The 27,524-nt window shown below is 39.3% G+C and overlaps 1 long non-coding RNA gene across 1 annotated transcript; it reads left to right on the top strand.

The window, feature by feature from the left end:
• Positions 1 to 27,524, top strand: LOC141414809 (uncharacterized). The gene is made up of 3 exons (XR_012439678.1): positions 1 to 82; positions 7,624 to 7,712; positions 27,480 to 27,524. It is a non-coding gene; the product is annotated as an uncharacterized lncRNA (long non-coding RNA).

Genomic DNA, 27,524 nt, shown 5'->3' with positions numbered 1-27,524 from the left:
TTGCCTAAGTCCTGCAGTGATCTCGGGTAGCTCTACTTTGATCATGTAAAATGTGGCTGAGGCTTTCCGGTAACTTTTTCAGGTAAGTAGTTCAGAACAAATCGAGCTCTTTTCTAGCGGCTTTACTTTTCAAAAGCATTTACCTAGATGTGGGTATGTATAACAATGAATTAATATTGGATCTTATTGATGCAATCTTACTGGTGTCAAGATTTTTACTATAAAATAATGTGTAATTCTAAATTAGTCTAAAAAATTTCAGAAACCTGAAGTAGAAAGCACATTTACTATATATAGAGGCAGGTACCTCTGGTGAAATGCCATTTTTCTTCTGGTCACGTATCATACAGGTTTATATATAAAATTATCTAAGAGAAAACTTTGTGTCTTAGGAGACACCCAATAAATACTCAATATGAATCTTACACTTATATTTTCAAATATTAAAAAACTAAGATTTTGGTTAGGCACTGGTTTTACAACCTAACAAGTGGCAGAGATTTGGTAACTTTCTAATGACACAGTTAAGTGATGGAGTAATCAATCCCAGTGCCAGCCACTGTAAAGCCTGCTTTGCTGTTTTTTTCCACAACACCAAAATGAAAGGTTGTGTAAAATTGGACAGAACCTACATCTGAATATCTGATACCCAGTTGAGGGAAACAGAACAAAATTTGGGACTAGACATGCCAAAAAAAGTGTGTATTGCTCGGGATATGGGAAGAGAAGACTAGAAGATAGCTAGAAAGTGATTTTTTTTTTTTTTTTTTTTTGGCAACACTGAAATTTGAACTCAGGGACTCATACTTGCTAGGCAGGTGCTCTCACCACTTGAGGCACTCCACTAGCACAATAGCCAGAGATTGAAAACAGAAGGAGAATTCAGGCTTTTCAGGGACCCAGGAATAAAATACACTTGGGTAACTGAGAAGACTGGAGGCTCTCAGTACTAATTGAGCAAAGATAAAATGTGAGCCTATATTTTCTGACCTATGTGTGGCTGTTGTTTTCTTTCTCCTCTTTTTCCTTTTTTTGGAGGGGGTTGTTTTTGTTTTTAGGGGTCTATCTCTGTAGCCCAGGCTGCCCTGGTACTTGCTACATAGTCTATGCTTGAACTCACGATCCTCCTGCTCAACCTTCTATGTGCTGGACTTACAGTTGTGCACCACCCTGCCCAGATTTGTGGCTATGGTTTTCAAAGAATAGTTTTATTACTTGTGGTGGTTTCAAGAAGATTAGCCTGAGAGCATGTTGCTGTCATTGGGAATTTACTGAAGACAGCGTGAGAGCAAAGCATGAGGGAGGAATGTATAGATCTGCATCTTAACTTAATTTTACTAAAGTGGAAGAGGAGAGCTGTTTCTAGGAAGTTGCTCCAAGAATGTGACATGACCTCTCCTTAGCAGGAAAAGGAAGCTGTCTTCACTCTATCAATAATTCACCACCCATATCAAGAGCCCATCATGCCTGTAGTACTGGTCACTGGATCATCAGATGGTTATAGAACTGGTTAAATGATGTGAACCATAGCATGGGTTCCTAAAACACTGAACACACCCACTGGGTATGCAAGGGGCAGATGGGGAATGAGGGAAAGGACAGATTTATAGAACCCAGTGAGGAGGAAGTTCTCCTGAGGACTTATGCTGGGCCTTGAAAGACAGGAAAGTGAAAGAAGGTGGGTCAGGGCACAGGAAAGGAAAACAGGTCCAAGCAGGAACATCCAGGCTTGGGTCTTCTGAGCTCTGATATGTACACATGACATCCATACCATATACATATGATACATGTATGAGTGTAGGCATACATATGTTTCTTTATATATGAAGAGTATATTTTATTAACATTACTGATAGGATTGTAACTTGTCTGAACCACTCTGAAGGGCCATTTGGTAAAATTCTGGTAATTTGCATCCTTTGTCTAGACAATTTCATTCCTAGGTGTGTACTCCCCAAAAATTTCCCCTTACATGTACAAAGGGATAGGAATAGTCATTACCATGTTTTGTTTTTGTTTTTTGTTTTTACAGCACAAACAACTTACTACTGATACATGAGAGAATGAATAAATGAATTATGACATAGTCATCTACTGGATTATCTATGACACAACAGTTAAAAATCAATGAAGTAGAGCTTCAAATCTCAATATGAATAGATTTCTGCCAGGTCCCCATGGGTCACACCTGTAACCTTAGTTATTTGGAAGACAGATTGGGAGGCCCAAGATTCGAGGTCAGCCCAGGCAAGTAGTTTGAGAGACTCCATCTCCAAAATAACCAGAGCAATTTAGTTGTGGCTCTCAAGCGGTAGAGTACCTTCTTTACAAGTGTGAAGCCCTGAGTTCAAACCCCCAGTCCCACCAAAAAAAAGAAAAAAAGAATAAATTTCAAACAGTGATGTGGGATAGAAGCAAATTGCAGAAGAACATATTCAGAGTAATATTCATATAAAGTCTAAAAAACATACAAAGTAGGGTCTGGGGTATAACTCAGTGGTAGAGCATGTACTTAGCATGCGTAAGGCCCCAAGTTCAATCCCCAAAACACACACAGACACACACTCACGCTTTCACACTTACACAGAAAACAATCCTATATATCACATCTATATGGTAAAAATAGGCCATATATCATATTATTATGCAGTTAAAAGTAAAATTCACAGTAATGGTAGCCTGCTGGTGAGGCAGTTAAATTCAGCTTGCTGGGGCCTTCATCCATAACTGACAGTGGACATGGGCATTCTCTACTATTTTGTATGCCTGAAATATTTCAACTAAAACATTTGAAACATTAGAAGAGGGCAGGCAGAGTGGCTCAAGTGGCAGAGCACCTGCCTAGCAAGCATAAGGCCTTGAGTTCAAACCACAGTACTGACAAAAAAAAAAAGAGAGAAGAGGTTAAAAAAAGAAAAGAAGAAGAAGAAAACCAATAAGATACACAGTGAAATGTTTAATAGTATTTGTTGGAATTATGTGTGGATTCAAATTTATTCCTTACATTTTTCTATATTTTCCAAAATGTCATTTTTGTTTAAAATTTTACAAATTAAAAAAATTAAAGAAAAAGAGTACCTTGCACAGACATGCTCAGAACAGTAATTGGCACATATTAAAGTTTCAATAAATATTCGCAAATGAATGAATCAATGAGACCTTAGCCCACAGGCCAGCAGGGAGGAGCAGAAACCTAGGAGTGGTGGAAGTAAGCTAGTGCTTGAGGCAGATGGTCCTGTAGCGATCAGCATATGGGGCAGTGTCCATATTCCCATTTCTAAGGAGAACTAATTCAGATATAACTGAATTCATTCTGCCAGGTGGAGTTGGGCAGAGTCAGAAATGCTGATTTGATCACTTTTCTCCACCCTCAACCAACCTATTCCTACCTTCTTTCCCTTTTCTACTTGCCCGTGTTTCTGAGATTTCATCATCCTAAGCATGCCTGTAAACTGTTTGTAGGACAAGTGGAAATCGATAGGACCAGTCTCTATATAAATGGCTTCCATGGTCTAAACAGCTAGGCTAAGTAACTTGGATTGTGTCTAGACATGAAGTGGATAAAAGCAACTAAATTCACATGAGTATCAAATTCTAAAACATCTTCCCAAACTAGCTGGCATGTCAGAAAACTAGAGATGAGATACCTAAGGTGACAGATTATATAGATTCAGTAATACATTCATTTTCTTTAAGTGAGTTCATGTTTGTATTTTCCTCAAAGTTCTTATACGTCCAAGCTGAATTATATATCACTTGGCAAGATTCTACTTTGTTAAATTGACTAACAAGGTAATTCTTAGGGCTGAGGCGATTTGAGGAAGATACAACAAGAATCTGCACAGAAAATAGCAGTAATTTTCTAAATACAGCCAACTCAATTGTATCTGTTGTGCACTAACAGAAAGACTCCTGGGTTTTAGTAGATAGCCCACTATGTAATCATACTGGCTGAATAGCCTCAGATACTTTGTTTTGAAGGGAGTGCAGAAATCCTGCAGGTTTAATTGCCAATAAATCAGCATGACCTCCAATTCCTGGCAGGCCTTTTCTACAATGATCTTTTCAACCAGAAAATAAAGAGATGGATTTTACAGAGTGTGCATACTGCCTGTAGTAAGAAAACAGAATTACACTTGCCGTTTTCTCCATTACAGGCTACGCTAGATAATGAAGGACTCCATTAATGACACATTTTGTTCACATTTAGGTTTTCATCTTGTATTAGAGTTATTTCTTTTTGTTACTGTAGAGAGCTGTCTTTCTTTCTTTCTTTCTTTCTTTCTGTCTTAAAAACCCTATCATTTGTTAGTTCAATATACTTTTTAGTTTAATATTTTACCAGAGAGTTTATTTCCTAGTTTAATTCACATTAAAATATTCTGGCTCACTCCAAAAGCTATTCATAATTTTGTTGAATTTGATGTTTCTTTTGGCTGATTTTCAGATTTGTTTTTTAAAAGTAGCTACTTTCAATTAATATTTCTAGTTCTTGGCTATAATAATGAATATAGAAATTTAGCACATAGCTATACTCAGATGTAACATAAATGCAATGTTTATGCTTTTGAACTATTTGTATATTAATTTAATTTGGATGAATAATATTCTGAGGTACATAGTTATGCATTTAGATATTGAAATGTTTGATCACTTTAAGAAAACATCAAAACAAAATTACTAAACAATAAGATCGACTTCCTACTTAATTTCTGAATTTGGGATGGTGCTGTTCCTGCCTGACCACAATCTGCTGGACCAGATTTGTCTAGGTGGCAATGTACTGTCTCAGGAGGCCATCTTCTTTGAGGCTGCATGAGGACAGTACTACTGTGCTTTATATTTTAAACTGTGTTATTAGAATTGGAAGGATGCCGAGATCATGGCAACAGTGACATAGTTTTTTAATCTCTCCAAATCCCCACATAACAACAAATATAGCCACTAGACAGCAAAACCAAAAGTACTTATGATAAAATTAGATGATAAGGTATCCCCAGAAGACCACAAATACAAGCACAGGAGAACAGACCACTAATATCCACATTTCTGCCATTTGTGTAGAAAACATAGGAAAGCAATAGGGCCTCTTAGGAACTTGAGAACATTGTAGGAAAAAAATAGCCAATAGACATACAGTGAGTGCAAAGTGCAACATATCAATTCAAGAATAGCAGAGACTCACAGTGAAGATGGAAGAAATTAGAAGTTTCATCTCAATAAACTTATATAGCTGATCAGCCAGCTTGACCCAGACTTCTGGAAGAGGAATCAAAATTAATCAGGATAAAGGCAGTAGAGACCAAGGAAAAAGAAAATCCATGGCCACAAAATCTTAAAAAGCAAGCAGTTCATTTTTTAATACCTCATGAAAACAGCAAGATGGAACTCTGTGATGTTAGCAATGCTACTTTCAACCTCTTACCCTTTAAAAGTTTAGAAAAACTTTTTTCATGTAAGAATGAGCAACATTGCCCAGGCACCTGTAATCCTAGCTGCTCAGAAGGCAGAGATCAGGAGGATCTTAGTTCTAAGCCAGCCCCTGCAAATAGTTTGCAAGACCCTATCTCGAAAATATTCAACACAAAAAAGGATTGGTGGAGTGGCTCAAGTGGTAGAGCAACTGCCTAGCAAGTGTGAGGTCCTGAGTTCAAACCCCAGTACTGTCCCTTACTCCCATCCCCCAAAAACAGGAAGATGTTCTTTCAGAAAGGACATCAGAAATGTGTGCAGAGAATACATCATGACTATAATTTTCAATTTCAAAATAAGCTGAGAGATATTAAGAAAATGACATAAGACATAGAAAAAGCCCAGAAGTGAAAAATTTTTAAGCTCAGATATGAGGTGATAGAGTTGAGAAAATCAGAAACAAAAAGAAAATCATTTCTGAAATGAAGTCTTAGCTAGAAAGAATGCAGCAGAATATGCATACAGATAATATCTTAAGAGAAAGAAGTGAAAAGATAAGAATTTTAAAAATCAAAAAGAAATTAAGAGATAGAAATAATCCAAGAGAAAGTGACAATTTGAAGGGAAAGAAGGTCCAACACAGAGACAAGGAGAAGCCCCCAAAAGAGATTAAAGTGAGTAAATTGAACAAACATTAAAACTATAATTTCAGAAAACTTTCCTGGAATAAAAAGAAAAAATAATTTAAATTACAATTTGAAAGAGCACACCATGTATCTATGAATATTCGCCCAGAACAACCAAAATTTAATTTAGTAAAATTGTTGGACTTTAAAGTAAAAGGAAAAAAAGTTCTTTAGTTATGTAAGCAAACAGACCATGTTAGTTTATAGGACAAGCACAGATTGTAACCAGATCTGCCAACAGTTCATGTCAAACAAAAATGGAGGAACATATTTAAGATACTTAAGAAAAAATATGAGCTAAAATTTTATTTTATCTATCTATTTATTTGTTTTTATTTTTATAGGGTGTCACTATGTACCAGGCTGGTCTGAAAGTCACTATGTAGCCCTAGGCTGGCCTTGAACTTGGGATACTCCTGCCTCTGCCTCTTGAGTGTTGGGATTACAAGCAAGTCAAGGATTTTATATTCTGCAAAACCAACTGTCAAATATAAAAAGCACAAGTATTTTTCAACAGGCAAAAACTCAGAGAACATCGCTCTCATTTTTTGGGCTGAAGCAAGCTTTAGACGACCAAATGCTTAGAGATGTTGACATAAGGGATGCTCATGAGCTTGTAGCAAACCATTATGTGAAGAACCAAGTCTAAACCAGGGCTAAAAGGGAGATATGGTATGGAATGACTATCTGATGATGTCAGTGTGGTGCAACTATTAAAACTGGGGTGGGGGTGAGAGGCTGGGTGTGTAGTTCAGTGGTAGAGTGCTTGCCTAGTATTCAGGAGGGCCTGGGTTAGATCCCCAGCATCCTAAAAACAAATACACAAAAATGGGGTGGGGGGGAGGGACTAGAGGGAGGGAGAATACTGAAAAATATTACACTTGTTTGTTTCTGAGCTTCCAATGTATATAATATAGAATAAAGTAAACAGCAATTACGAGATATTCTACTTCTATTTTGCCCTCTGCTCTTGAAAATTAGGACTTTTCAGCATGGAACACTGAATACAGAAGGCATTAAACAAAAAAACCTGTAGTCTCAAATTTGAATTGGAAATGCCATAATTAACTCAGAGTTATTTTGTGCTTAAAATGTGTGTTTGTGCCTTGTTTTATAATAAAAGTTTGTTTAATTTTAAGGGCTATTTTCTTTTTAGTTTTCATATCTCTGCCCACTAAAGAGGCCTGGATATAGTGATCAACCCTGTAGTCATAAGCATGCCTAGAAGCTATCTTGAAATACCATAATTTCTTTCCCTAAAAGAAACCAGGACTTTTTAGATAAATGGCTGATTTTAGGTAATAGGAAGAATATTCATTTGCTAAGGCTGCCTTACTAACATGCCAGTAACTAAGTGGTCTAAACAAAAAAGAAATGTATTGTTTCACAGTTCTGGAGACTAAAAGTCCAAAATCAAGGTGTTGACAGAGTTGGTTCCTATGGGAGGCCATGAGGGAATGATCTGTACCAGTGGGCTTTCTGATGGCTATTGTATCTGTCATTTACATTGTCTTCTCTCTATCAGGGACTTCTGTGCTCTCATTCTTTTTCAAGGAAACCATCACATTTGATTGGGACCCACTCGAATGACCTCACTTAAACTTGATGACACTGGTAAGATCCTATTTCCAAATAAGGTCAGATTTTGAGATACTGGGTGTTAGAAACTCAACAAACAAACTTTGGAAGATACGATTCATCCTCCAACAGGCAATGAATATATAAGATAATCTTCAACATCTTATCAGACTAGATAGTGAGGAAGCCGTCAAGACTTACCAGGGTCTAGTCTGAAGGCCAGGAGCCAAACTAAAGAGGTTCTCAGTGGCCAAAGATAGGACAATTGCAATTTGAACTTTAAAGTTGATTAAAATCTATCAATTATATTTAAATACACAAGTTCAAAATTATATACAGTTCTATACATATATGTGTGTATGTATATATACATTTATGTATTTATAGTTGTTTGTTTGGAAATTGACCTCCTTTGATGATAGACAACTAATTCCTGGACTTGAAATGGAAGAGGATCACATAATTACCTTGCCTTTCTTACATGAACAGTGTATTGGGCCACTAAATAGTAAACGGGGCTGAGTATCGTTATGCAAAAGTATTCCAACTAAAAAAAGGATGATAGGATTAGAGTATCACTCCTTTTCAATTCCTGATGAATGAATTGTCATCATTGAGCATCAGCATCTGCTGACATCACAAAAAGCAAGAGAACCCGACATGTATTTCACACATGTGACATGTGAAATGCCATCACCTAGTCTTCCCAAAGGGATCAAAGTTGAGAGTCTGATCATACCTCTAGATTTAGCTGCCAATACACAAGAAATCGAGGCAGGAAACTTGGTGAGCTGTACCATGGGTGTATTATCAGCAACATCAGAGTGTAGGAGAATGTACAGGTCAAAGATTTTGGGTTCTTCCACAGATAATGTGTAAAAGAACTGGAGGAGGAACTCGTAACTTAAAAGAGATTTCAAAGAAAATAATTTTAACAGATAAGGCTAAACTGTGGTCAAGAATACACATTTGGGTAGAATACTCTATTATCACTTGTGATAATACTGTAAAGAAAGCACGTATTGCTTTAGTGCTCGGAAAGTGGTCATAAACAGGAAGAGGAGGTTGTCATTGGAACAAGCACATGGAGAAGCTTCTGGGTGGGTGTTTGTGCCTGGCAGAGTTCTGTTTCTTGGCCTCTATAGTGGTTACAATGGTGTTTGGCAATGAGTCACTGAGCTATAAGCTATTAGGCTTTGTGTATTTTTCTACATCTGTTTTTTTTGGGGGGGGAGATGGAGGAGTTGTTTTATTTGTTTTCGTCTTTAGAGCAATGCAAAACACAAAGAATTTCAGGAGAAACTTGGGCTATATGTTACTTTCATTTTAGGACACTTATCAATGTCTTCTGAAAGTCCTAGTGTGACCCTATTCACTATTAAATTCAGCAAATCCTGTTCTTGGGATAACAGACAAACATTCATTTTATCTGCAACCTGGCTGAAGAACAATGTGGGAAGAGAATAACATTATGCAAAACTCCCGAGAGAGAATAGATACGGGTGTGGCAGCATTAGCATGGTGGTAGTGCAAAATCTGATGATCTAGAGAACCCCTCCCTAGCCTGATTAAACAAATAAAAATAGCTTTGATCCACCTAATCCATTGATCTTTTTATTTATTTATTTATTTATTTATTTTGGAACTAGGGATTGAACTCAGGGTTTCATGCTTGTGAGCCATGCCTCCAATTCATTTTGCTCTGGTTATTTTGGAGATGGGATTTCATGAACGATTTGTCTGGGGTTGCCTCAAATCATGATCCTTCCAATCTCAGCCTCCCAAGAAGCTAGGATTACTGATGCTCAACCACTTGAACCACTCCACCAGCCCCATTTTGTGTTGGGTGTTTTCCATGTAGGATCTCAAGAACTATTTGCCCAACTTGGCCTTGAACTGCAATCCTCTGATCTCTGCCTCCTGAGTAGCTAGGATTACAGGTATGAGCTGCAGCACCAGGCTATTTAACACATTCTTAAATGTTTACATCATAGGAAACAACTCCAGAGATTTTGAGGATCTGCTTGCTCCACAGCATCCAAGGTGCCACTTGGAGGAACAGGATAGGCAAACAGGCAGATTATTTAAATCCTTTGAATTCTTTAGGGCCCACCTCCGCATCATTTCTCTGATCGCCAAGCACCTTAAAAACATTATAAATTGAACTACTCACGACCCAGTTTTCATTACTGCCACTATTGCAATTGCATATTGTTTCCCAATTACTTTATGATTGTTAACTTTGTTTCCCTATCTGGCTACAAAGTTTCCTCTAGGTGCAACCACATCTTATACTCTCCTATATTCCCCATTGCATATAGAAAACACTCAAGACTTACTGGTTTAATTGGTTGAGACTTCAATTCATCCATTTACTCAACTAACAAATATTTCTTGAGGACCAACTCATAGCTGACAGCAAATCTCTGCTCTTAGGAATCTTCCACTTCAGTGATTAGAATGAGGAAAAACCTCAGGGCACCTTTATTTTCTTTTCCAAATTACGATCCTAAAATCACTGACTTTCTAGCGGTGTTCAGAGCTAAACTTCGCTTTATCCAAAGACAGTTCCCAGATTGTTCTGCTGCTTACTGGAATGCAAACTAAAAAACAAAAACAGGCTCACAGGTGTGAACTCTTTCTGATGACTCTCCCCTTTTGGGAGGTGCTTACTTCAAAAGGCTAAAACCTTTCCAAGACCAGAGGTGGGAGGAGTCTCACACAAGCTTCCCTTTGATTCCTGACTCCTTCCCACTACTTTCTCTCATACATATCTATTTTATATTATATAATATAGAGATATGCATGTATATGTATATGCATGTCTATAGTATATATGTTTATTAAGGCCTGTTTCTCCTCCCTGCATTCATAGTTGGTCTAGGAAGATTTTACTTAAAGCAGTCAATAGTCACACTAGTGCCCTTTGCCCTCTAGGGAGAGTTCTCAACTGGCAGAGCAGAGCCAAAGCTATAAACCTTTGTCTTTGTAATTCTCTTTTTTGATGTTGTCACTTTCTCACCACTTGCTCCTTTGGTCTAAGCAATAATAAAGTCTAGGAAATTGGCTCCTTCTCAGCCATTGCTGTTTTTCATCAATGGTGTTGAAGTGGCAAGTTTTATAGTACTGACAACAGCAATACTGATTCTCAAAGTATTTGCTTTCCAGGTTTTATTTGTTTTGAGAAAATAATCTTTGACAGAAAGGAGCGCTTAAAAGGTGAATATAAACCAGGCATAGTGGTAAGTGTTGTATCTATAGTCTCAGCTATTTGGGAGGGTCAGACAAGAGTGTTTGAGCCTAGAAATTGGAGGCCTGAGCAACCCTGTCTCAAAAAAAAACCAAAAAGTGAAACTCTACAAACTTTACAATGTACATATTATAAGAATTATAAAACTCAGGTCAGGGCCCAAATGGTAGAGTGCCTGCTTAGTAAGCACAAGGCCCTGAGTTCAAACCCTAGTACCACACACACACACACACACACACATACACAACACAAAGAATTATTAAACTCCTAACTTAATAAGTATAGTGCAAGCCAGACACCAGTGGCTCACACCTGTAATCCTAGCTGTTTGGAAAGCAGAGATTGGAAGGCTCAAAGCTCAAGGCTATCCTGGGCAAAAAAAGTTTAGGAGACCCCATTTCAATCAATGGGCAGTGGTACATGCTTGTCATCCCAGCCATAGTAGGAAGCATAAAATAGGAGGATCACCATCCAGGTCTAGTCTGGGCAAAAAGCAAGACCCTGTCTCCAAAATAACCAGAGCAAAAACGACTGGAGGCGTGGCGTAAGTGGTAGAGCGCCTGCCTAGCAAGCATGAAGCCCTAAGTTCAGACCCCAGTACCTCCAAAAAAAAAAGGATAGTGCAAATTGGCATAAGGCTGCATTTAATGTTAGAAATCCATTACTTTATAGATATATAAATCCAGTTACCTTCTGAATAAGGAAGAAAGTGAAAAGGTCACAGTATCACCTCAAAAAATATAAAATTACTTCTATATCCCACAGTTGGTACTAAGCAACTAAGTAGGTGTATAATACTTGCTGGATGAATGGATTTAATTAACTTTTTTTATTCACCATTCTCAAATTCCTGATACTTAAATAGATTATCTATAAAAGAAACATATTATGACTATAAATATCAGACCTACAGTAAATCAAACAGCATTTAAAATCAGGATCAGTATGGTCAAAATTTAGTGCTTTAAGCCAGGGTTCATGTAAATAATTGTTCTCCCACTTTTGTGTGTCATGTGAGTAATCCACTACAGACAGATGGGAAGATGAAAGTTTCCAAAAAAGGAATCATGAGTATTTCTCATGTTAGAAATACACAAATATTTTCACTACTTCCAAGGTATGCTCATGGGGGATCCCTTCTTGACACTCATGGAATTGCTGACACAGGGGCTACTGCTCTGGGATGGGGGTGCATATCTTGGAAGGATTATGAATGAATGGGTTTCCTGTGGGGTGAATATTTTATTTATTCAAATATGAAGGGCACATGGTGAGCAGATGGCTGTCATTTGACGTAGAATGGCTCAAGATGACAGTATTGCTCCCAAGTTGAGCTCTGAGGAAGCTCCAACCAACTTGGCTGTGGACAGACAATTGATGGGGAACTGCTGAGTCTTTCCCACATAGACTCTAAACTGAGCTCTATGCTGTGGTATCTCCTTGTGTAGAGAGATTTGTTTATTTAACAAGAGACTCTGGAAATTATTAAGTCCTAAAACTAGAGACAAACGGATTCTAGCCAGCTGGGCACCTGTGGCTCATGCCTGTAATCCTAGCTACTCAGGAGGCAGAGATCAGGAGGATCAAGGTTCAAAGCCAGTCTGGGGAAATATTTCTCAAGCATCTATCTCAAAAAAACCCAACACAAAACAAAGCTGGGGAAATGGCTTAAGTGGTAGTATACCTGCCTAGCAAATGTGAGGCCCTGAGTTCAAACTCCAGTACTGCCAAAAAAAAAAAAAAAGATTCTAGACAGAGTTCAAGTCTCTTTTCTATAACAGTAATGGCAGAGAAAATATTGTAATTGCTTAAGTTTCTGCCTGATTCATACAAATGAAACAACAGATATGCCACAATCCGATTGAGTCTTAGGCTGAGTTAAATAGTCTTACTAAAGCAGTATCTCTAAGGCTAGATCATTTGGGGGCACAAGTGTTACACAACCAGTTGAAGATAGGTAGTTGAATATTGCTACCCCTCAAAGATATGTTAGTTTACAACTTTTGAGAGACAAGAAATTCTATGTTATTACATTAATACTGACCTGGGAATTTGAAATAGCCAGTTTGTTTCTCTCTTCTAGTTCCATATCCCGGAAAGATTCTCTCTAATTGGTCTAACAAGTAAGTGGAACTCAGAGTTTTGACAAATGAAGAACTTGAAACCAAGTGGAATTCATAACACACTGTGACTATTGTGACTACTAAAGCAGATGGCTCCTAAAAAAAGATGAAAATCATAACGATATAACTTAAAAAATAAATCTGTATATACCTAAATAATAAGTCTAAGTTTGCCCATGTTTCTTTTCTTTTTTCCTTTTTTTTTTTTTTTTTTTTTTGTGGTGGTCCTGGAGTTTGGACTCAGGGCCTCCTCAGTTACTAGGAAGGCACTCTACCACTTGAGCCATTCCACCAGTCCATCCTTACTTCTTGAGATGTTGAGTTACAGACTCATTCATATATCCAATCTTTTGCAGATATTTATCAAGCATCTACTGTGTGTTTGATCTAGGCAATGGGCATAAAATAGTGATTGAAAAAGATAAAAATTATGATGGTTTCATCTAGTGTATTAAGAGTAATGCTTCAGTGCATGAGCCACACTTACCAAATTAGTTTCAAGATTACTCCATTTTACTTTGTCTGTAACCAAACTAGGCTTTTGATTGTTCTTTGGTTTCTCTTCTGTCTAATCACTTTAGTTTGCCATATTGATTGACAAACACTCAAATCAGATTCTTTGCTTTGCTCTTTGTGCTCCCAAAACTCTTTCCTTCTGGCATGGTTTCCTAAGAAAGAATGACCCAGTAATAAACTTCATGGATTGAACCCCAAATCCCACCACATTCCTGTATACCCTGTGTCAGAGGTGGCCTGGGGCATGAGTAGCTAGTAGACAATAGACTGTGCCTCATTCTAAAATGCAGAGTGCATGGTTGTGCATAATAGGAATTTATTGTTTTCTTTTTTATGCATATCTTCTGGTTGGCCCAGTGAAAGCTGCAAATAAAGAAGGGAGTCTCAGAACAAAAGAAGCAGATGAAAATGACCTCCACCACTTTATTTCCTGTTTCTTTCTTACTTACTAAAATTTTTTTTTCTGTTTTTAGATACTATTTTAGTCATTTAGGGGCCAAGAAAAGAGAATTTTCCTTCTCTGACCTGCTCCTCTTGCTCCCAATGAAGGAAGCCCTGGCTTAGCTGCAAGAGGCCTGCTCCCTATAAGCTATTTGAATGGAAAAGATTCCTTGGGATTTTCTTCTCTTCTCATTTCACTAAGTCTTCATTCACTATCCTCTGCCCTAAATCCTCCAGACACCAAGGTCCAGTGCAACTACCCACAGGCTTATGTTTCTATATAATAGTGGTAAATAGCATTGGTTGAATGATTCCAATGTCCTAGGCACAACTAAGACTTTACATGTAGCATCCTGCTCAATCTTCCCAACCTAATGAGGTAGGTACTATTTTTTTCTGCAGAGTAAGCTCTGAGTGGTCAGGGATGTTAGGAAAAACACTGCTCACAAAGAAAGCTCATGAGAAAAGTCTCACTTCCATAGAGCAAAGTTTAATGGCAGACCCAAACTGCCAGGCTGGCCGGGGAAAATATGGTACAGCAGCGAACCTGGGCCAGGCATGGCTTTTATAGAAGGGGGAGGGTAAGGAAGTTAGCACATGTGTTTAGTCTCTGGTAGGGGTGGGGCTGTCTTAGAGCATGGGAATTTGTCCTTGGGAGTTTCTCAAGTGAGGTCTGAGGGTAAAATGGCTGCCGATTTATAAATGGCGACATTATTGTTCTATCAAGGGATATGGTGGAGTTTGGCTCAGTGAGGAGGGGGATGAGATTCAAGAGCGAGAAAGCATTTTATGTTAGCTGTGTATTGTTGTGTACTCCCCAAAGTTATCTCAAACTTAGCACAAACTTACAACAACAAACATTTATTATCTCAGTCCTGAGGGCTGGGACTTTGGAATGTTTCAGGTTGGAGGTGGTTTCTCATCATTAGGTTGCAGTGAAGATGTCAGCCGGGGCTGCAGTCATCAGAGACATGACTGGGACTGGAAGAAGGCTGACATCCATGGCTCTTGTCAAGAGCCTTAATGCCTTGCCAGATGTTGGCAGAAGACCTCAGTTCCTTGCCTCATAGGTTTCTTTCCAAGCCCCAAATCATGGCAGTTGACATTTTTCAAAGAGAACAGTCCAAGAGAGATCAAGGAGAAGTGGCAATGTCTTCTGTAACTTAGTTTCAGAAGTGATATTCCATCATTTTTCTATCCTTCACATAGACCAACTCTGATACAAGGCATGAATACATGGAGGTGTGGATCATGGAGGAGCCACAATGGCATTAGCACCACATCTTTTAAAGCTAAAACCACTAGACAGTTATTTTATTTTGACTGGCAATATCTGGCTTTATTCGTTAGATATTGTGTAAGTGCTGGACTGGCTGGAAATGCTATCTGTCTACTCATGACTAGGGCTGTCAGTTGTCTTTGCTGTACAAATGAGGTGTGCAATATGGAGTCATTATATCCATTGTTATTTTAGTAGAAGTCAAGTCTGTACTGCTGTTAGCTCTGCCATGTCAAGGGTTTATAATCTTTATTTTACGGGCATTGGGAATTTAAATATTTGCTTAAGGTAACTCTGCTGTTAAATGGAAGAAACAAGGATCCTAATCCAGACAGATGTCACCTGCATAAGCACAACTCTGTAGGGCTCAAGAATACAAGCTGTAATTAATGTGAAGTGTTTACCATTTGTACCTTCTTAATATAATCACATTTGGGAATAAATGCAAGGAAATCATGGACTCTGATGTGAATCTAGAAGATTAAAACATTCTTCCACTGGATATTTCTCTTGGGACTGGCTCTGCGCTACTTTCTTCCAAAAATGAAATAGAAAGTAGCTATTCCTTTTGGAAAATGATGCTGGTCCTGGATCCTACAGCAGCTGACCCAGACTCCAAAGCTGATGTATGGGCATCATACATCTGTTCTGCTAGAAATGATGCCAAATTAAGAAGCTCATATGTATCTTTCTCTTCTGGTAAGCCTTCCTGAATTTTGTCTTGGTGGTCCAGGCACTCCTTCCTATTTTGCTCAGACAGGAGTTTGGATTAGGCATAAGGAGGGAAAGGTAATTTTAAAACACGGAACACCTGGGCGTGAGAGGCTTGTACTGCTCTAGAGCTTGTTGGGTGGATTCTAAAACTCTTTTCCCAGTTAAACTCTTGAGTTTTTGGCCCTCATTTTCTCTGAGTGGATGTCAAGTGGGGTATACCTACTCTGGCTATGAATCAAAATAAGCACACAGCCCCTCTCAGTTTTAAGGGTTTTGGGGAGACAGAAGGGACAACAAAAATAACATGGGGGAAGTTAGGAAGTCTCCAAAGGCTTAAGTCGTGCTGTCACCTTTGTCCTTATCTACTATCTAGGAATATAGATGGCTCCTTTTCTGCTCCTAAAGGTGGAACTCTCATCAGGGCTCCTGCTCTCTGAACCTCTTCCTCCCTTATCTAGTTCCCACAGGCCCCTTTCTCCTTCCCCGAGGACCTCTCTTTTAAGATATGTAAGAATGGTTTGGGTGAGGATACCTAGATATCCTGTGCTTCCAGATCGAATCATTTACTATGACAGTCACTCCAAGACAGTTCTCTTCATCTCTCTCCATGACTCCCTGTGACCCCAAAAGAAATTTTTCATGAGAAGTAAGACCAAAAGAACTGTGGCTGAGGAGAAGGGACATGGGGAGAGTCGAGGTTGTGGGCTCTGAGGAGGCATCAAAGACAAATCATGTGACTTTGCCACTTTACTGAGGGTCCTTGGGGGTTGGTCTGGGTGCCCTTGGACATCATCTCTAGATTAAGCATTTAATAGGCTGCTCCAGATGGGTATTCCCTGGAAACATGAATTTGAACATAGCAGATGTTAGAGCCTATGAATCATAGGAATCCAAGCTGGCATAGTGAGGAAGCCAGTGTTCTGTGGGACAGAGCAGTGACTCACCACAACTGGGTAATACCACACAAAAGGACAAATCTTGGCAGCTTGGTTTGCTAAATGGAAATCAACAATGCTAATCATCTTTGTAGTAGAAGACAGAGTACATCCAAAGTCAACTGTTAAAAATGGCTTCAACTGCTGGTATCCTTAAAGCATTCATCTGGAAGAGGTGAACTCCAAGATGGAGAAGGTGTTTGATGATGTCAAATTGTTTAGAGAAGTTTTCAAAAATTTCACTGAAGGGTTCTGAAAAAATTCAGTTGGAGAGAGGCAGCAGACTACAGAATGACAGCAGGTATGAGTTGAGTCTCCACAATTTTCAAAAGGAAGTTTGAAATGCTCAGACAAGCTAAACTGACTGAAAGAAGGAAAGAACCCTATAATTCATAATTTTCTGTCCAGGGGTTGAAGAATTACTTACAAGCAAGGGTAAAATGAGAGTGATGTTGCCCTTTCCAAGACATCTGGGCCTTCTACCCCTATCCGGCCGCATAGAACTGCCTTTGGTTCCTTGAATACTTCATGTTGTGACCCGTCCTCTTACATCCCCTGCCTCTTTTGTTACTTTCATTCCATGACATTTGTCACAGTTTGTAATTAGATGTTCATTTTTTCGATAATTCGATTGTTTGATTTCATCATATTGCAAATGTAAAGAATAAGGATTTTGCTTTTCTTCTCTTCCATTTTCTCTGTTTCTTTCCCTTTCTTTCTATCTTTCTTTTTTTGTTGTTGTTATTTTAGGACAGGGTCTTGCTGTGTAGCCTAGGGCAGCCTGGAACTCACCATGTAATCCAGGCTGGCCTCAAATTCATGGTCCTTCTACCGCTGCTTCTCAAGTGCTAGGATTATAGGTGTTTCTACCATGTCTAGCAGGGACTTTGCTTTGTTCAGAATTGCATCCCAATGCCTGTCTAGTGCAGGGTATCTAGTAGACGAGAATGTACATGTTGAAGATGAACAGTTAGTTGTAAGATGACAGTGTAAAGCTGGTTCTGACTGCTATTCATCCCCAAAGTGCCCTAAAACAACACAGAGAGCAAAAGATCAGAAACAAAGAGTTTATCTTTAGTAAAAACTAGGAGAAAGTTGTGATTCTGAACCAAAGATGACCTATATATATATATATATATATCTTTTTTTTTTTTTCTGGTAAGGGGCAGAACTGGAGTTTGAACTCAGGGCTTCACCTTGCAAAGTGGTCACTCTACCACTTGAGCCACACCTCTGATCCACTTTTTTCTGGTTATTTTGGAGATAAGGGTTTCTCGAACTGTTAGCCTGGGCTGGCCTTGAACCTGGATCCTCTTGATCTCATCCTCCCAAATAGCTAGGATTACAAGCGTGAGCCATCAGCATCAAGTTAAATATCAATATTTTTGAACAAATGAGTACGTGAGACTTTGCATTTTTTTTCCTTCTGCTTGGAATGTCTTCCTCTTCCTGTTTATCTGCTGAGCTCATATTTATGTTTTCAAAGTCCAGTTTGTATCACCACTCAAAAATACTTCCTCTTTCCTCCTTTCTCTGTCTGCTTTCTAAGTGTCTGGATTGCTGCACTCACAGAACTCTACTGAAATTGCTTGTTTACGAGGCTCTCTTGACAGATGTGAGTTCCTTGAGGCCAGGGACTGAATCTTATTCACCTTTTAATTCTCATTACCCAGTGGCATACAGTAGATCCTCAATGGTGCCTGGGGAGTGAGTAAGAACTGAAATTTATGTTTCCCCTCCATCTCATCCAGAAGTCCATTCAGGGGCAGTGCTGAGCTGTCAGTCAGCAAGAGAGTAAATGCCGTGATGCCCCCAGGTAACATTCCTGTTACTTGCTTCCTTTCTTGTAGGAACTTGTCACTTTTCTCTTTCACTCTTGTGTCCAAATGGAGCTTTTTAGACCATAGTGGGATTAGCCCATGCTGTAAGCTGGGGCAGTCAAAAAACTTTCCTCAGTTATTTCTTCTAAAAGATGGGTGACAGCTTTTTCCTCTCTGAGGGTAGTAATGTGAAGGTGTCATGTCAAGTTATTTCCTACCACTTGGAGAATGAAGCCATCTGGAGAGAAAAAAAGTCCTGATCAGATCAATCACCTAGTTCCGGTGTGATCCAGTTCAAGTTGTAAAACTTACAGAGAGCTCACCTTCTCTGCCCTTTCCCCATGCAGTACCCAAAAACTTCCTCTAAAATTTTCTTGAACAAATAATAAAGAATGTCCATTTGGAAGACTTCCAGAGCAAAGATGGTTCTGCGCCCCCTATTTCACTCAATAAGTGGCCTAAAATAACAGCAAAAACCAGAAACATGGAGTTTATCTTCAGTAAAATTAGGAAACAGTTGTGATTCTGAACCAAAGAGGAGGAAGGTCAAACTAATCTGAAGGAGCTGATTCACCCCCCTGAACATCAGAAAAACTCAGGAATTGGTGACATGAGGTACCTGGAAGGCAGAGGCCAGGCAAGGGAGTGCCAGTGGGGGTAATTTAAGAGTATGTATGAGCAGCTAGACTTCTAGGTGTTTCCACACATTGTGCAAGGAAGAAAGATGAGAGTATCTGGAGACACTGGACTAAAAAGCCTTGGGAAAAGAGTACAGAGGAGAGTGGGCAGTGAGGTACTGTTAATGGCACTGGTGCAATCTGTGATCAGAAGACTTCCAAATTCTTTGTATCCCACCAGGAAGAATTCACTGCAGGACATAAATGGATATAAATGGAGTTTATTAAAAGTTAGGAAAGGAAAATGCAAAGGAGAGCATGGGGAGACCCAGGTGGAGTCTGCTGGTGTGGAGAGCATGTTTTTTTGCTCTTCAGGTGCTTTTAAAACCTACGATAACTAATTGGAAGGGTAGAACCAGGTGATTCCCATCCAATAATCAATGAGTGGGAGGGGCATGGGTGGTTCCCGCCAGGTGTGGGCAGTGGCTGAGCCAGAGCATGGTCAATCTGACATGTAATATTTTTCTATGAGTCCCAAACTTTCCCTAATTTTAGCCTGCCTCAGTACTAGAGTCTGAAAAGAGGTCTGTGTTACCTCAGAGCCCTTTTCTGCCAAGTTCAATGGAACTTGTTTCTCTTCCCCCACCTCCCATAGTAGATGGGGTGATCCTTCTCTGCAGAACTGAACTCCAAAAATGAGAAGCTATCTGAATACTAGAGAAGAGACCTACACTAAAATTTAACAATAGTAAATGAAGAAGTCAGATCGTCACCTGTTAATGTGATAATGAAGGTCACCAGAAGACAAGGCCATCCTCACATATACAGTTTTCAAGTACTCTTTATAAGTTATAAACGTATAAACAAAGATCACTGGAGGTCGTATGAAATCCTCTAAGAGTGTAGTTAGAAACCAGGAAAACAACAACTCAGGGGAGGAAACATTTGGAGAAAGAGAAAAATGAGTTCAAAGGACTGTGGAAAGGATGATGCTACCCTTCTCAGCAAAATTGAGCGCCAGAAGCAAATGAGTGAATCCACTACAAGTCTGAGTAAAGGTGATTTTCAACCAATGAATTGATGCCCACTCATCAAAAAAACCATTGATTATGGGTAAAGATAGAATATACATATGCTAATACATGCAAAATCTCAAAAAGATCTTCTTTTCTCATATCCTTTCTTAAGAAACTACTGGGTGATATGTTCTATCAAATGAAGAAATAAATCAAGAAAGAGCACAGTGTATCGGGAGAACTGGGTGAAGGGAATCTCTAGCATGAAGACAAAAAAAGTCTCAGAAGACACAGGAAAGGGAAGATTAGGTTATGGGGCAGGCCTAGGAGGTTATCTGTGTGAATTAAGTGGAATGGAGTGCTGGAGGAACAAAATGGAACTACTATATTATCTAAGAGGTTTGTTCATGTGACAATCCTTATTAAGAAGTGTTTACAAAGCTTTCAGTGGGTATGGGAACACTTACAAGTGATTTAATGAGATCTAAACAAATGAAATCTGAGGCAATTACCAACTTCAGGAGAAACTAAAGGACACACAACAAAGAAAATGTAATCATAACATGCTTCTTGATTCATCAGCTGTTTAGTACTGGTTAATGTATAATGTTACACTTTATATATGTTTACTACTCTTTAATATATGTTATAATATTGCTTTATGTATGTATGTATGTATTAATACAATCATACCAATTAACATTGAATTTTTTTTTTGGCAGTACTGGGGTTTGAACTTAGGACCTTGTTCTTGCTAGGCAGTCACTGCACCACTTGAGCCATTCCGCCAGCCCGAATTTTTTGATTTAACCAAAAAATGATATAATTATGTTGGAAGAATGCAGGAAAGGATGGGGAAAAGTATGTGCACTAATGGCCTCACCTACAATAAGAGGAAACCAACAGATAATATCTAACGTGATGAATAGAGAACCACAGACTCAGAAACTTGGAAGCAAATAGAAATAGCTCTAAAAAGCTGGAAGTAATTGTGTCTGGATTATTAGGATGGTGTGGGTTAGGCCAAGATGCATAAAAATATTGTTGTTTTTGGTTATAAGTCTTTTGGCATTGCGTGACCTTTTAAACTACGTACATATATTGCTTTGATGAGTAAAATTGGTTGACTCTACAATCCTACTGAAGGAGAACCAGATCATTATCTGCTAAGCTGCCTGTGTGTCTCTTTACAGCTCTGTACTTTTTGCTCAGAGCTTTAAAGATGTGGTTGGGGCAGGGGTCAGATGACAGATTATGAAGAGCTTTGTGTGCCAAACTAAAGGGCTTGGATTTTATTATAAAGGGAATAGGGAACCTTCAGGGATCTGAAACACTGGAATAACAGGATCAGACACGCTCTCTGAGCATTAGTTTCCTCATCTGTAAAATGACCCACTTGGCTTAAAAAAGAACCATTCTGCCACTTTTCTCCCCTCTCAACATTTTATTGTGAAAAAATTTTAAATGTTTTGTCAGTTAAGGTAAAACATACATTATTTTATGTAATTTATATATCATTTAATTACTATCAATTATTTAAATATATGACTATTACTTTTTAGAAGAATGGAATTATACAGTGGACATATAATCACATAGGTGTTGCAATTAACATTTTACCATGTTTGCCTCCTTGCAAACAATTCCTTTATCTATCCCTATCTTCACAGGGATATCCAAGTGATATGTGTGATGCATTTGCACACATCAATATGCCTCATCTCTAAAGACTTCAGCATGCATGTCATTTAATAGGACTCAATTGTTTTTTACTGTGTATTTGGGTAAAATTGGCATACACTGGAATTCATAAATTTTTAGCATATCATTCAGGAGTTTTGACAAATGCAGATTCCTATATAGCCTACACCCTTATCAACATATAAAACATTATCAGTACTCCAGAATGTCCCTTTATTATTTGTCCCTTTTTAGTTTCCTTGCAACTGTTAAGTCCCAATGTGAGGGAGACTGAGTGCCAACATTGGAGCCACCAGGTGAATGTGGGAGGAGCAAGAGGTGTGAGGAGGTGAGACTGGCCACACGGGTACCCTCCTTAGTGAGGCTTCCAGGAATCATGGAGGCTGACAGCATGAAAGGTGGTAAAAGATATTAGATACAGCTTTAAAACCTGGCTGGCAAAGCCTGCATTCAACGACTTGTAAGCTTTCCGCCAGTTCTAATGCTATATCTGTGTTTCTGGAGTTTGGTAAGAAAGCTTTGTTTTTGATGAATTTCACAAGCACTTGTTAGGTATACAACTAGCAGGTCCTTAAAGGCTCATAGCGTATAAGCTATTACTAAAGTCATCTGTTGGTGTCTGAGAAGGTGTCCTTATTAGGCCCTTCTGTAACGTACTGCAACTTAACTTCATGCACAAGAAAATCCAAAACCTTCTAACCGTATACTCCTGTAATAAGAGCTGAGTCTTGGCCAGTCGCAGTCTCTGAACTTTAGTCAATTTCAAGCAGTCAAATGTTTAAACTGTGTTCAGGTAAGGGAACAGAAAAGCTGTGACCATAGGGCTCTCTCTGTATCTCATTTCTGTTTTCTGTCCATGAATGTTTTCCAACTGTGCAGCAAAATTTTTCTGAACCCCTTGGCTGCTTCTGAAGGTTGCCTGATTCTTGACTCATCCTTTGCTTAAACTCTTCTAAGTTTAATTTGTCTAAAGTTGTTCTTCTAATGGTGAACAGTATCAACCTGCTTTTACCCTGGCTCAGGGTTTTGGTTCTGTCAGATTTTGTAAGATGGAAGTTGGTAAACTGAAGAGTGTAATATACTAACCCTGACATCTGGTGATAGCACCTCTTACCTACCTTCTGTACAAATGACATAGTGAATTTTTGTTCTGTCATAACCAGTGATGGGTATGTGTGAGGTAACTGGCTTAGAGTTAGGGTTGCAAGCACAGAGCATTCTCAACATGTAATTAAGTGACCTTAGGATCTCTCTCTCTCTCTCTCTCTCTCTCTCTCTCTCTCTCTCTCTCTCTCTCTCTCTCTCTCGTGACAGGACCTCACTATATAGCTCAGACTGACCTCAAACTCAACAATCCTCCTGCCTCAGTTTCCTGAGTGCTGCCACTACAGGCATGCATCACCATGCTCAACTTCACATCCATCTTAACCAGAGAGTTTATGAACAATGAACACTTAGTAAAAATCTGGTAGGATTGAATCAGGACTTTCTCTGGCATTTCTACAAAACTACAGATCACTTGTTTTCAGAATGGTGAATACTTGTAAGTGCTTTCCCACCAGAAAAGACATAATTAGGCAGGCTGTGGGTCTGAGCTGCTGACTATTCCCTGGCGCAAGGTTAGACACTCTAGGAGACTCAAACTCACTGTGAGCATGATTCCTGCTCTCAAAGGAGAGGCAAAACTCAAGCAAACCAGGCACACACCCAAGTGCTCAGCTGTGGGAAATGTCTTTCCTCCTCCTCCCCCATGCCCTCCTCCTCCCCTACTCCCTCCTCCTCCTCCTCCTCCGCCTCCTCTTTCCCCTCTTCCTCCTCCTCCTCCTGTCCCCTGCCATAAACTCTGCTCTTTCTCCATCCCCAGGTTCTTCACTGTTGAACTTACTTGTGGCGTGTCCACCTTACCCTATTAACCCTTCCATCACATGGATAAGAGTAATCACAGATGTCTTTAATCTTCAGCTGGGGAGTAGGCTTAGAGAAATTGAAGAACGCACTCAACAAAATTTCCTACGTTCTTGTGACCTTGGCCTAACCAAAAACAGCTTGGTTTCCTCTACCGTTCTCTCAAGGAGTGGCTGCTTTCTCTGCCACAGCTTATGCTCCACTCGCTATGTGCTCCTTATCACTGCTTTAAGACCACTGTCCCTCCCTCTTTCTAAACTCACCCTCTTTCTGTCCCCATCTCATCTCCTGCTAAAGTTTGAATCAATTCATATTAGTTTGAACAACAGCCAACTCTTCTTTTTGCAGCCATCTGTGGGTCCCAGTTCACTCATCATCATTCCTTGAAGAGGTTAGCTCCTGCTCATTGTCACTTTCCCCAGAGACAACCCTGTAACTCCTGTGGCATTCTGGGTAACTCCTGTGGCATGCAGATGATCCTTCCTAGACAGAGGCTTCTCCAGCCTTTGGCCTCTGCTTCTCCTCTCCTCAGTGATCTTGTCTTCCCTCCCACCTTACCCACCCACACCCACAGTCATGTCTTGTCGTTCCTGATAGTGTCATGTGACTGACTCTGCATTCTAACTTTCCTAGTCATCTCTCTAGACCCTGTCAGAATTCTACTATTTCACCACTCCCTTGTTTTCCTGCTTCAGTTCGCATGGTGCCTCCCTACAATCACCCTTTGTATACCCACATAGTCTTACCCCTCTCTTCTTTCATTGTCTAACAAAATCCCAAACCAAGAATGTCAGTTTTCCACCTCCTCCTGTCATGGTTATGACTGGAAAACATGCACACTGGTCTCACTTTCAGAGGGCTGGGATGTAGCTCGGTGGTACAGCACTTGCCTAATGTGTGTGAGGCCCTGGGCTCAATCCCAGCACCAAAAAAGAAAAGACAAAAAAAAAAAAAAAAACCTCTCCTCACTTTCAATTCATCACCATCAACCTCCACTAGGTCCTCAGTGTTGCAAGGTAATCCTCTACCCTCCCTTAATATGTTCACTTTCCTTGTCTCTTAGGTGACTATCTCACTATGACATCTTTTCTCAGTTCTCCAATACCTCTCCCTGTCCTCATTCTAGGCTGAGGATCTTGCTTCTTATCTTACTAAGAAAGCAGAAAAGGAGAAATTCCACACCCCTCACTGCTACATTTCCCCATCCACCTGTATCTATACCTGTAGATGCTGCCTGTCCTTCCATCACAAGTCCTCTGCACTTGGACTCCAGATTCTACTCCTCTCTCCCTCTCAAGGACACCCTTTCATCCTGTCATTAATTTTTCCCTCTTGATGGAATCATTTCCTCTAACATACATTATTAGTTCTCCCCTCTTTAAAAAAAATAGACTGCAGCAGCATTCAATATTTCTGGTCCCCTTTGCAGCACAACTTCTTAAAGGAGTCATCTCTAATTTCTTTCCTCCCCCCACTTTTTGCATTTGTCTATATACCCTCATTTTATTTCTGTATTTAAAAACAATTTTAAAAAAGACCAAAATGGTCATTAAATACGATGATTCTTTTTTTCTGAAAAGAAAGTATGATTTTAGATATTTGTATCTTCTTACCTATTTCTAAATGTCAGAATTCTGGGTCAGACTTGAAAACACTTTTAAACAAGTCCTTGGCAGCTCTAAATTATTCTCAGTGACCTTGCTATCCCTCTATAAATATGGCAGTTCTTATCTGAGTTTTATTTTTTTAAAGGTTGATAAAGTAAGGTGAAGATAAGTAATGTCAATTTCCCCCAAATGGTTGAAATCTAAAAATAATAATATAAACAATAACAATAGCTAATACTGATGAATGAGTTTCTATATACTAGATCTTTACCAAGCACTTCAGATGTGTTACTCCCAATTCTGTGAGAAGAGTACTAGTACAGTTCTGATTTCATAGATAAGGAGATCAGGTATAGAGAATTCAAATAGATAAAATCTATTTCTCTCACTTGCACTCCAACAAAGCATTCACACTACTACCTAGGGAAGCAGTTCTGAGAAGGTCACTACTGACCTTCATGCTAATAAATACAGTGGTCCATTCTTACCCTCATTGTACTTAATCTGTCTTTAGCACAGGACACAGATACTCCATCCCTCTTCCTCCAAGTCTGTCTTTTTCTCTTGAAGACTTTTGGTTCTCCTTTTATGTCGTTGGATGTTCTTTCTCAGTCTTTTTTTGCTAGTTCCGTCTCAACTCTCTGACCTTTGACTATTGAGTTTCCCCAAACTCTCCCTGGCTTAGTCATTAGATGTCTTCACTATTTACACTCCCTCCCTTGGGAATCTCAATTAGTGTCATGGCTTAAAACCAGTACTATGTGAGACTTCTAATGTATGTCTTCATCTGGACTTCTCTAAACTATGGCGTTTATATATAATAGATGGTTGATATCTCCACCTGGAGGTCTAATAAGGACCTTAAACTTGATGTGTCCAAACCAAATGTCTGATTCCCAACCTACTCTCACCCCAAACCTGCTTGTCCTATAGGCTTCCCTTAGTAAATGGCAATGCTATGCTTCCAGTTGTCAAAAATTTGAGAGTCATTCATGACTGTTTTGCTCTCTTTCACACTTGCTATCCAATCTATCAGCAAATCTTGTTGACTCCATCTTTACTATATACCTGAAATTTGACAACTTCAACTACTGCCATCCTGGTCTGAGCCACCATCAACTTTTCCTGGATTTTTACAATACTCTGTCTCAGTTGATAAACCCTATTTCATTCTTGCCCCTTCCAGTCTTCTCCACAGAGCAGGCAAAATGTTCCCCTTTGAGCCATTCCTGTGTTCAAAACCCTTTAGTAGCTTCCATCGCTCAAATAGTACATGCCAATGTCCTCAAATGCCCTGGATGATGGGAACATTGCCATTCTTCCATCACCACTTCTTCTCCAAATACTCTCCCCCTCCCTCCTCCAGTTACAGCGACACTGTCCTCCAAGCACACTGAATGCTTCCAGCTCAAGTACTGGCTTCCACTTTCCCCCCCCAGTCCTTCCCTCTCTGCCTTTGGTCCTTTGCTCTAATGCTACTTGAAGCAAGATCTTCCCCAGCAGCCATAGAAGAATTAACACGACAGTGTCTCTCTTCCCTCAAAATCCCTTTTGTTTCCCACATTATTCTCTATGGCTGTCACCACAATTTGATAATATTGTGCATTTTACTTGTCTAATGTTTTTACTGTTTCCCCCTAAATTTTGTGAGAGGACTTTATCTTCTTCACTCCATATCTCCAGCACCTAGAACCTAATGTTTAATGAACATTAGTTGGATAAAAAAATAACATGAATTGCAGCTTTATTACTATAAAGCATGTTATTAAAATTGTTTTGATAGTTCAGATTTTTCCTTCTTTAGTGGGCTGACTTCTGTTCATCCTTCAAGACTTCACTTAAAAATCCCAAATTCCAACAGCTTTCTCTTCATCCTCAGGGTTGTATTGGTTGTCCCTGATCCAAGTGGCCATGAGAAACTGAG

Source organism: Castor canadensis, chromosome 12 (assembly GCF_047511655.1).
Source record: "Castor canadensis chromosome 12, mCasCan1.hap1v2, whole genome shotgun sequence".
NCBI lineage: Eukaryota > Metazoa > Chordata > Mammalia > Rodentia > Castoridae > Castor > Castor canadensis.
This window is presented reverse-complemented; position numbering and strand designations above follow the sequence as displayed.